Below are 7,168 nucleotides of genomic sequence, written 5' to 3'. Positions count from 1 at the left end.
AGACACCCAATAAGGGGTCATAAGGAGTTGTCTTGCTTTATAGGGAGGAGTTACATTCTATCGTACGAATAGTACAAAGGGACTAGCATGCTTGCTATATGTTTATAAGAGTTCATATAGAGAATTTTCCTCCTCATATTCTATTTTGCACTTTCTGCCTCTCAATGTGCTAGCACAAATGGGTGATTGCCAAATGAGATCATGGATGATGATATAGCCGAAAATGAGAGATATCATGTTGGTTGGGGGCTTTAATGCAAGGACAAATTCTTGTCGAGTTGCCTTCTTGGAAACATCAGCAGAGGATTTTTGTGAGTATGAATATTCAAATCTTGCATTGAGAGAATTTTTGATGATTTTATGCAGAGAAAAGTATGATAAATATCTCCTAAGATGGGAGCTATGCATGGGTTAGCCATAATAATTGGCATCGCTAAATGGCCATCATCAAGAGGACTAACATATTACCCACACTGGCATGGTGCCAAAACCATGCCATTGGATGATGTATATGCTCAGCTTGCTCTTGTACCATTTTATTGAGAGACATAGAGTGTCTCGTACAAGGTTCTAACATAGGAGGAAATTAACTCCATGATGCAACGGCCGATGAGAGAGTCTAATATGGTGTTTTTAGCAATAAGAAAATCTTAACGCTCTCGTAGGCCTAGGCAATGAAGTCGCTATTTATCATTGCCACATCTAGGCATCTAATATGGTGTTTATAGCGATAAGAAAACCGCTATAATAGCACTATTTGAAGAGTCAAAATTTGGGAGTGTCATCAATCTTCTTCGGAGCTAGTGCTCTGAAAGAGTTTGCCACCAGCCTTTGAGTGGATCTTTTGCTAGGGCACATAGAACGGTGTAATAAAGCATGTATGTTCCTATGAATCTCCAACAAGAATAGCCCAAGGCCTATGTGGTGAAAATTATCCATCATCTAGAACAGAGGCTCGAATCCATCTCTCAAGAGACAATGAGATCCTCCTTGCATTTCATGATATATTGTACATCGACATCTGTAATGCTCCTTTGTCTTTGGATCTAAGTCTATCTGTTGCTCCTGAGTTATCCATCTGCTCGCCCTTCTACAACAGAATCCATGCAGACAACTGACAGGTTAAGGTCACATGAGCAACAGGAAAATTTTACTCGCCTAGCGAACCAACAAAAGCCAGATCAACAACTGGAATTTCAACCAACAGTTGCCACCTTAGCGCTCAAAATTTATGCTACAGTGGCGTGCAAATAGTATGCCCATGACGATTGTCAACTGCATAGGAGTGTGTAACCTGGCCCCCCTCCCCACAAACATTGACAGTCGGGAATAGTCATGCAGTGACCATTTCCTAAAAAACATGCTCCCACCATGGCTCTCGGCCTCCATCGATTGCCATGTGGTCGCCCGTTACTTCATGGAATGGTCACTGCACGACCATTTCCTACACAAAGGAAATCAATACTCGATAATATGAAGAATGAATTTTCTTGAGATCCAGTCTGATCATCTGTTTTATCTCTGAATGTGTAAATGTGAGTAATATTCATACAAGGGTACTAAAGGGTGGCAATTTTTACATCATGTCACTATCTCGTAATGTGTTTTTTGACGTGTGGTGTCCCCTATCACTACCTCTCTTTGTAATCCGCTTCTAGTTTCTCCTCACTCATCATGATACCAGCTATTCAAGGCATAGTGTGACTACCATGTCTAGCTATATTGTTAGAGTGGGGAAAGATTGTAGCTCCTACCACATGAATAACATCTCTAAGGTGGTATGTAAGCTTTGTCAAAGGTGCACAGGGGTCCACACTCGGTCCACAATTACTAGGAATCTAAAGATCTCATAAGTATGGACATGATTGGTCTCCTTAGAGAAATTGTTTCTATGATAAGGACGTCAGTCGTGGATGTCCATGGTTGTGTAGTATAGCAATGTAGTATGAAAGTTAGGTATGCAAACTGCAATCCATCTTGTTGAAACATGTAACTCATGAAAGATGAGCATATACATAATCCCATTGTGCTGGCACCATGCTAGTGGGAGTAATATGGTACAAGAGCAAGCTGAGCATATGCATCATCCAATGGAATGGTGATGGCACCATGTTAGTTTGGGTAATATTGTATAAGAGCAAGTTGAGCATATACATAATCCCACTGTGCTGGCACCATGCCAGTGTGGGTAATATGGTACAAGGCAAGCTGAGCATATACATCATCCAATGGCATGGTTTTGGCACCATGCCAGTGTGGGTAATATGTTAGTTCTCTTGAGGATGGCCATTTAGCGATTCCGATTATTATGGCTAACCCATGCATAGCTCCCATCTTAGGAGATATTTATCATACTTTTCTCTGCATAAAATCATCAAAAACTCTCTCAATGCAAGATTTGCATATTCATACTCACAAAAATCCTCTGCTGATGTTTCAATGAAGGCAACTTGACAAGAAGTTTTCCTTGCGTAAGCCCCCAACCAACATGATATCTCTCATTTTTGGCTATATCATCATCCATGACCTCATTTGGCAATCACCCATTTAAGCTAGCACATTGAGAGGCAGAAAGTGCAAAATAGCATATGAGGAGGAAAATTCTCTATATGAACTCTTATAAACATATACCAAGCATGCTAGTCCCTTTGTACTATTCGTACGATAGAATGTAACTCCTCCCTATAAAGCAAGGCAACTCCTTATGACCCCTTTATGGGTGTCTTTCCAATTCCCATCTATACCCTCAATTTGCGGGTAAGCTCCTTGTCCTAAGAGGATGGAATATAGAACAATATCCTGTCCTCTAAAAGTCTTCCCAAAAGTCATGCTAAGATCCATGATAATTCCATACTGCAAAATCTTAGCATGGCCCTATAGGTCATGCACCATCATGCACTCCATTTCTCCACATTGATCACTCTCCCATCTCTATAAATAGTCCAGTTTCCTTTCTTTCTCGCATCAAGAATATGCGGAGTGCATTTTTTCTGATGTGATACTTGAGCATGTGAGGTCTTCCTCCAAAAATATGTTTTTTACCCGTTAAGGCACATCGATGCGAGAAATGTTTTTCTTCATCTCAAAATCAACAAATTTCATTATTCCTTTTGTACCTCCATGCATCTATGGGAAACTTTTCTTTGCCCCATTTTTTATACATAAGCCAATGCATTATCTTTTGGATTTTTTTCCTCCTTCCATCCCATAACTCGTACATTCAATTCCCTTAGCTTCTCCTCCTCCAATGTATTGTTGGTGAGATAATAGGTGAAGTAGGTGAGGAGCTAACTTCTGTTTTCCACAATTTCTATCCATTGTGTTTTCCTCATGTTGTTTGACCACATCATTCCAAACCTTCAATCCATTCACGATATGACTTCAGCTCTTTTATCTTTTCTTGTAAATGCAGACCCATTGTGCTACTTTTGAGTTGCAAGTTTGCCCTCAAGATCTTCAATGAAAGGATCTTTTACCGCTATGCACTTTTCTGTTTTCGATTTCCACAAATCAAAAGTAGCAAGCTGATAATCCAATCTCTTTTGCACCATTGACTCCATTACATTCACTCTGCTCAGAGAGAGAGAGAGAGAGAGAGAGAGAGAGAGAGAGAGAGAGAGAGAGAGAGAGAGAGAGAGAACATCAATTGAAAGCCGCAATCGAGGAAGGAAGGGTATGTGCCTACAAGTAACAAGATAAATGATATCCTATATGACTTATTTAAATTAATAGGTGGACCCCAGAATACGATGAACTAGGCCAATTACAACTCACAAGCTCATGTAGAGGTGTTTACTTTACCTTGGTCACTGGGAATGTGTTTAAATTTGATTAATTTGACCCTTGGTCATTATTTATGGACTATTTTTTTCGTTAGACTACCTTTTTTGGATTTTTTAGAAGTTACATGGTGGTTTTTGGTATTTCATAAAATGTGTGTGTGTGTGTGTGTGTGTGTGTGTGTGTGTGTGTGTGTGTGTGTGTGTGTGTGTGTGTGTGTGTGTGTGTGTGAGAGAGAGAGAGAGAGAGAGAGAGAGAGAGAGAGAGAGAGAGAGAGATTTGCATTGTATTGACATAACTACTTCATTATGGACTGAAACACGGTGTGGTTGAGAAAGTTTTGTAATCATTGGTGAAATGTAAGTTCTCTTTTGACCATGTTTATCAAAAAATTGGTCATTAGTCACCACAATGTAATCATCACTCACTATTTGTTGGACGTGGGGTATGACTATTGTTAGTATATTACTATGGTGAAAATTGAAGAATTTTGTTTGATTAGAGCCGTGGAAAGATTACCTCTTCAAAAAATTGGTTAGTTTGATGGTTAGTGTGCTTCCTTGACTCTGGAAGAAGTTAGCTACACTCAATACTTGCTAGCAATTTTGATTACAGATGCGTACATTCCAACCGCACTTGCAATCATGCCAATCACAATGATTATTCTACACAAAACCGCTTGGGCACAAAAGATATTTATGAAGTTAGGCATCTATGCTTCGAGAATTGTGCTTCGAAGCGTGTTTTGAGAGACACATATCTTACCTGTAGTCTAGTCGTGTTATTCTTGTAGATCTTCAAGACGTATACGCATGGAAAAATCAAGGTCTGCACACAAACAATCGCTGTTGATGTAAGCCTAGAGAAAAAAAAAACGAAATTAAAACCACATACTTTTTTTTCCCAAGAAAAAGATCCCTTCTATTAGTTAATAAAACTACCCAACAAGAGGGGAAGGGGGGGGGGGGGGGGGACATCAGCATGAGGGGAGACTCTCCCAATGAAAAAATGAAGATATGCACAATGACAACTAAATCAAGATATGGGAACAACATAGGTGGCCGAGAATGCCATCTACGAGCCCCATGGACCATGGTGTAGAAAGGGATCTGGACGACAAATTCATAGAAATGCCTCGCGGCACTCCTGCATACGGTCGGAGCTGCCTTGCAGCCTCTCGAACTGACCTCGAAGTGTGTGGATCAGCTCCACCCATATATCTAGTATAGTCTCCACTGGTGGGATGGGCCAGGCATCGAAGATGCGGAGGCATGGGGCTCTCCATATGAACTAGAGAGTCAGGCTGCAGATAAGCTCCCAGCAAAGCTCTCTATCACTGCTCCACTCCTGGGGCGTAAGCTCTGTGATAGGCTGGAGAGTGGGTCAGCCCTCCTCTATCACAATCATCCTGTTAGCTGAGGACAGCTCACAACCAAGTGCTGGGCTCATGAGGGTGGACCAAGCAGTAGCACCCCTCACTAGCTGACGACAGGGTTGGCATTTGCCGTAGAATATGAAGCCAAACCTACTGCGCATTGGGGCAGTCCCATAGACAATGACTCAAGTGGGTGGCCACACATGGCGTAGCCCGTCGAATGTCCACTATAGACCAACCAACTCCCCACTATGGTAGCTCGATGGGTGACGAGCTACTAGAACATGGTGACTTTCCTCGGCTGTCTGTTGCCCCACAAGTGCTCGCAAAAGTCTGTCAAAAACTCAGCTGTGAGACCCTCCTCCAAGAGTAACAGGTAACGACCGAAACAGGCCCTTGCCCTTCTCGAAACGTGTTCCCACCTGAGCCACACACCCGAAGCAGGAATGGATGTTCCTCCCAAATGCGTAACCGGAATGGGGCCGGAACGGGCTTCGGAACGTCGGAAGAGCGGACTGTCCCGGACAACAGTTTGAATTTTTTGACCGTTTTTAAAAAAAACAGAGCCGTTCTTGGAAAGCTTTTTTTAATGTTGTTTGGGGTGGGGGGGGGGGGGATGGCTTTCCTATATAATGGCTCATCCCTCCCTCAAGCCTTCAAGCTCTCAAGAATCAACCTCAAGCCTCAAGGCTCTCCGCGACGTCGATCAAGCCTCAAGCCTCTCCCTCGAGCCTCTCTCGAGTCTCTCCGCATCCCTTGGGCCTCAAGCCTTCAAGGCTCAAGCTTGAAGCTCGGAGCTCTCTCCATTCATTCTCCCTCTCTCGAGTCTCGTCTACGGTCTCTTCCCCTCTCTCTTGCCACTTGGGCCTCAAGGCTTTAAGCCTCAAGGCTCAAGAGTCAAGCCCTGAAGCTTCAAGTCTCTCCCTCTCTTCCTCTTTTGCTCAAGCCTCAAGGCTCAAGTTTCAAGCTCCACATCGCAACCTCTCTCTCTCTCTCTCTCTCTCTCTCTCTCTCTCTCTCTCTCTCTCTCTCTCTCTCTCTCTCTCTCTCTCTCTCTCTCTCTCTCTCTCTCTCTCTCTCTCTCTCCCTCCCTCTTTCGAGTGACGAGTCTCATGGCCCAAGATTCTGCATCAAGTGAACGTGTGTCCTTGGGCGTGAAGAAAAACAAGGATGAAGCTTCATGGTGGGACAAAGTGCATTCCCGAGTGTTGGGAAAGGCCGGTGGTGCACGTGCATGGAAGTGCAGACGATGTGGCTTTGAACGGCAATCCAGCACAACCAAAGTCCGTGCTCACCTCCTTAAGCTAGAGGGCCAACAAGTAGCAATGTGCAAGGAAGTCAACGAGAAATTGTTGAAGGCATTTGAAACCAAGGATGCTGCCATCAAAGCCAACAAAGAAGAGAAAGATGCGGCAAGGCCGAAGCGTCCTGCAATCGACCCCAATGACTTGGTTTTTCCCTCTTCTACACCTTCTTCATCGGTTGGTGGTGATAGTAATACAGAAACCACGGAGACGGAGGCAACATCATTTCGATCAGCATTTTCAATGCCTAATACTACTCCGGTCTCCACTCCCAAATCTCACCAACGCACCTACATACTAGTTGTCATAATAATCAATATCTAATTCTCCTAAATGATTTTCTCATATTAAACTGATCATTTAATGTGGGGAAGTGCCAAGGGAGAAAAAGCTAGAATATTGGTTAAGTTAGCAGACCGGCCACAGTAGGGATCCAAAGGAGGGAAAATAGGGATCCAAAGGGGGGGCCATCTGCAAAAGAGCCATGTGAAACAACGGGCTAAAAAGACCCTAAGGTTCAGCCCATTAAGACTTCCAAAATGCTAAGGTTCCAAAATTCAAAGGTTGTGTCCAAAGGTCAACCTTAGGGAAAATTGGATGCTTAGTGTGTGCCCAAAAAGTCTTTCTAAATCCCTACATGGGAGGGGGCGAGCCCCAAAGCTAGGGGATGATATTGGGCAGTCTCCCAAGGGGTCCAATGAGCATTCAG

The sequence above is a fragment of the Adiantum capillus-veneris genome, chromosome 26 (assembly GCF_014529385.1).
Source record: "Adiantum capillus-veneris isolate H3 chromosome 26, ASM1452938v2, whole genome shotgun sequence".
In the NCBI taxonomy this organism is placed as follows: Eukaryota; Viridiplantae; Streptophyta; class Polypodiopsida; order Polypodiales; family Pteridaceae; genus Adiantum; species Adiantum capillus-veneris.
The sequence above is the reverse complement of the archived record's forward strand: the minus strand, read 5'-3'. Positions refer to the sequence as shown.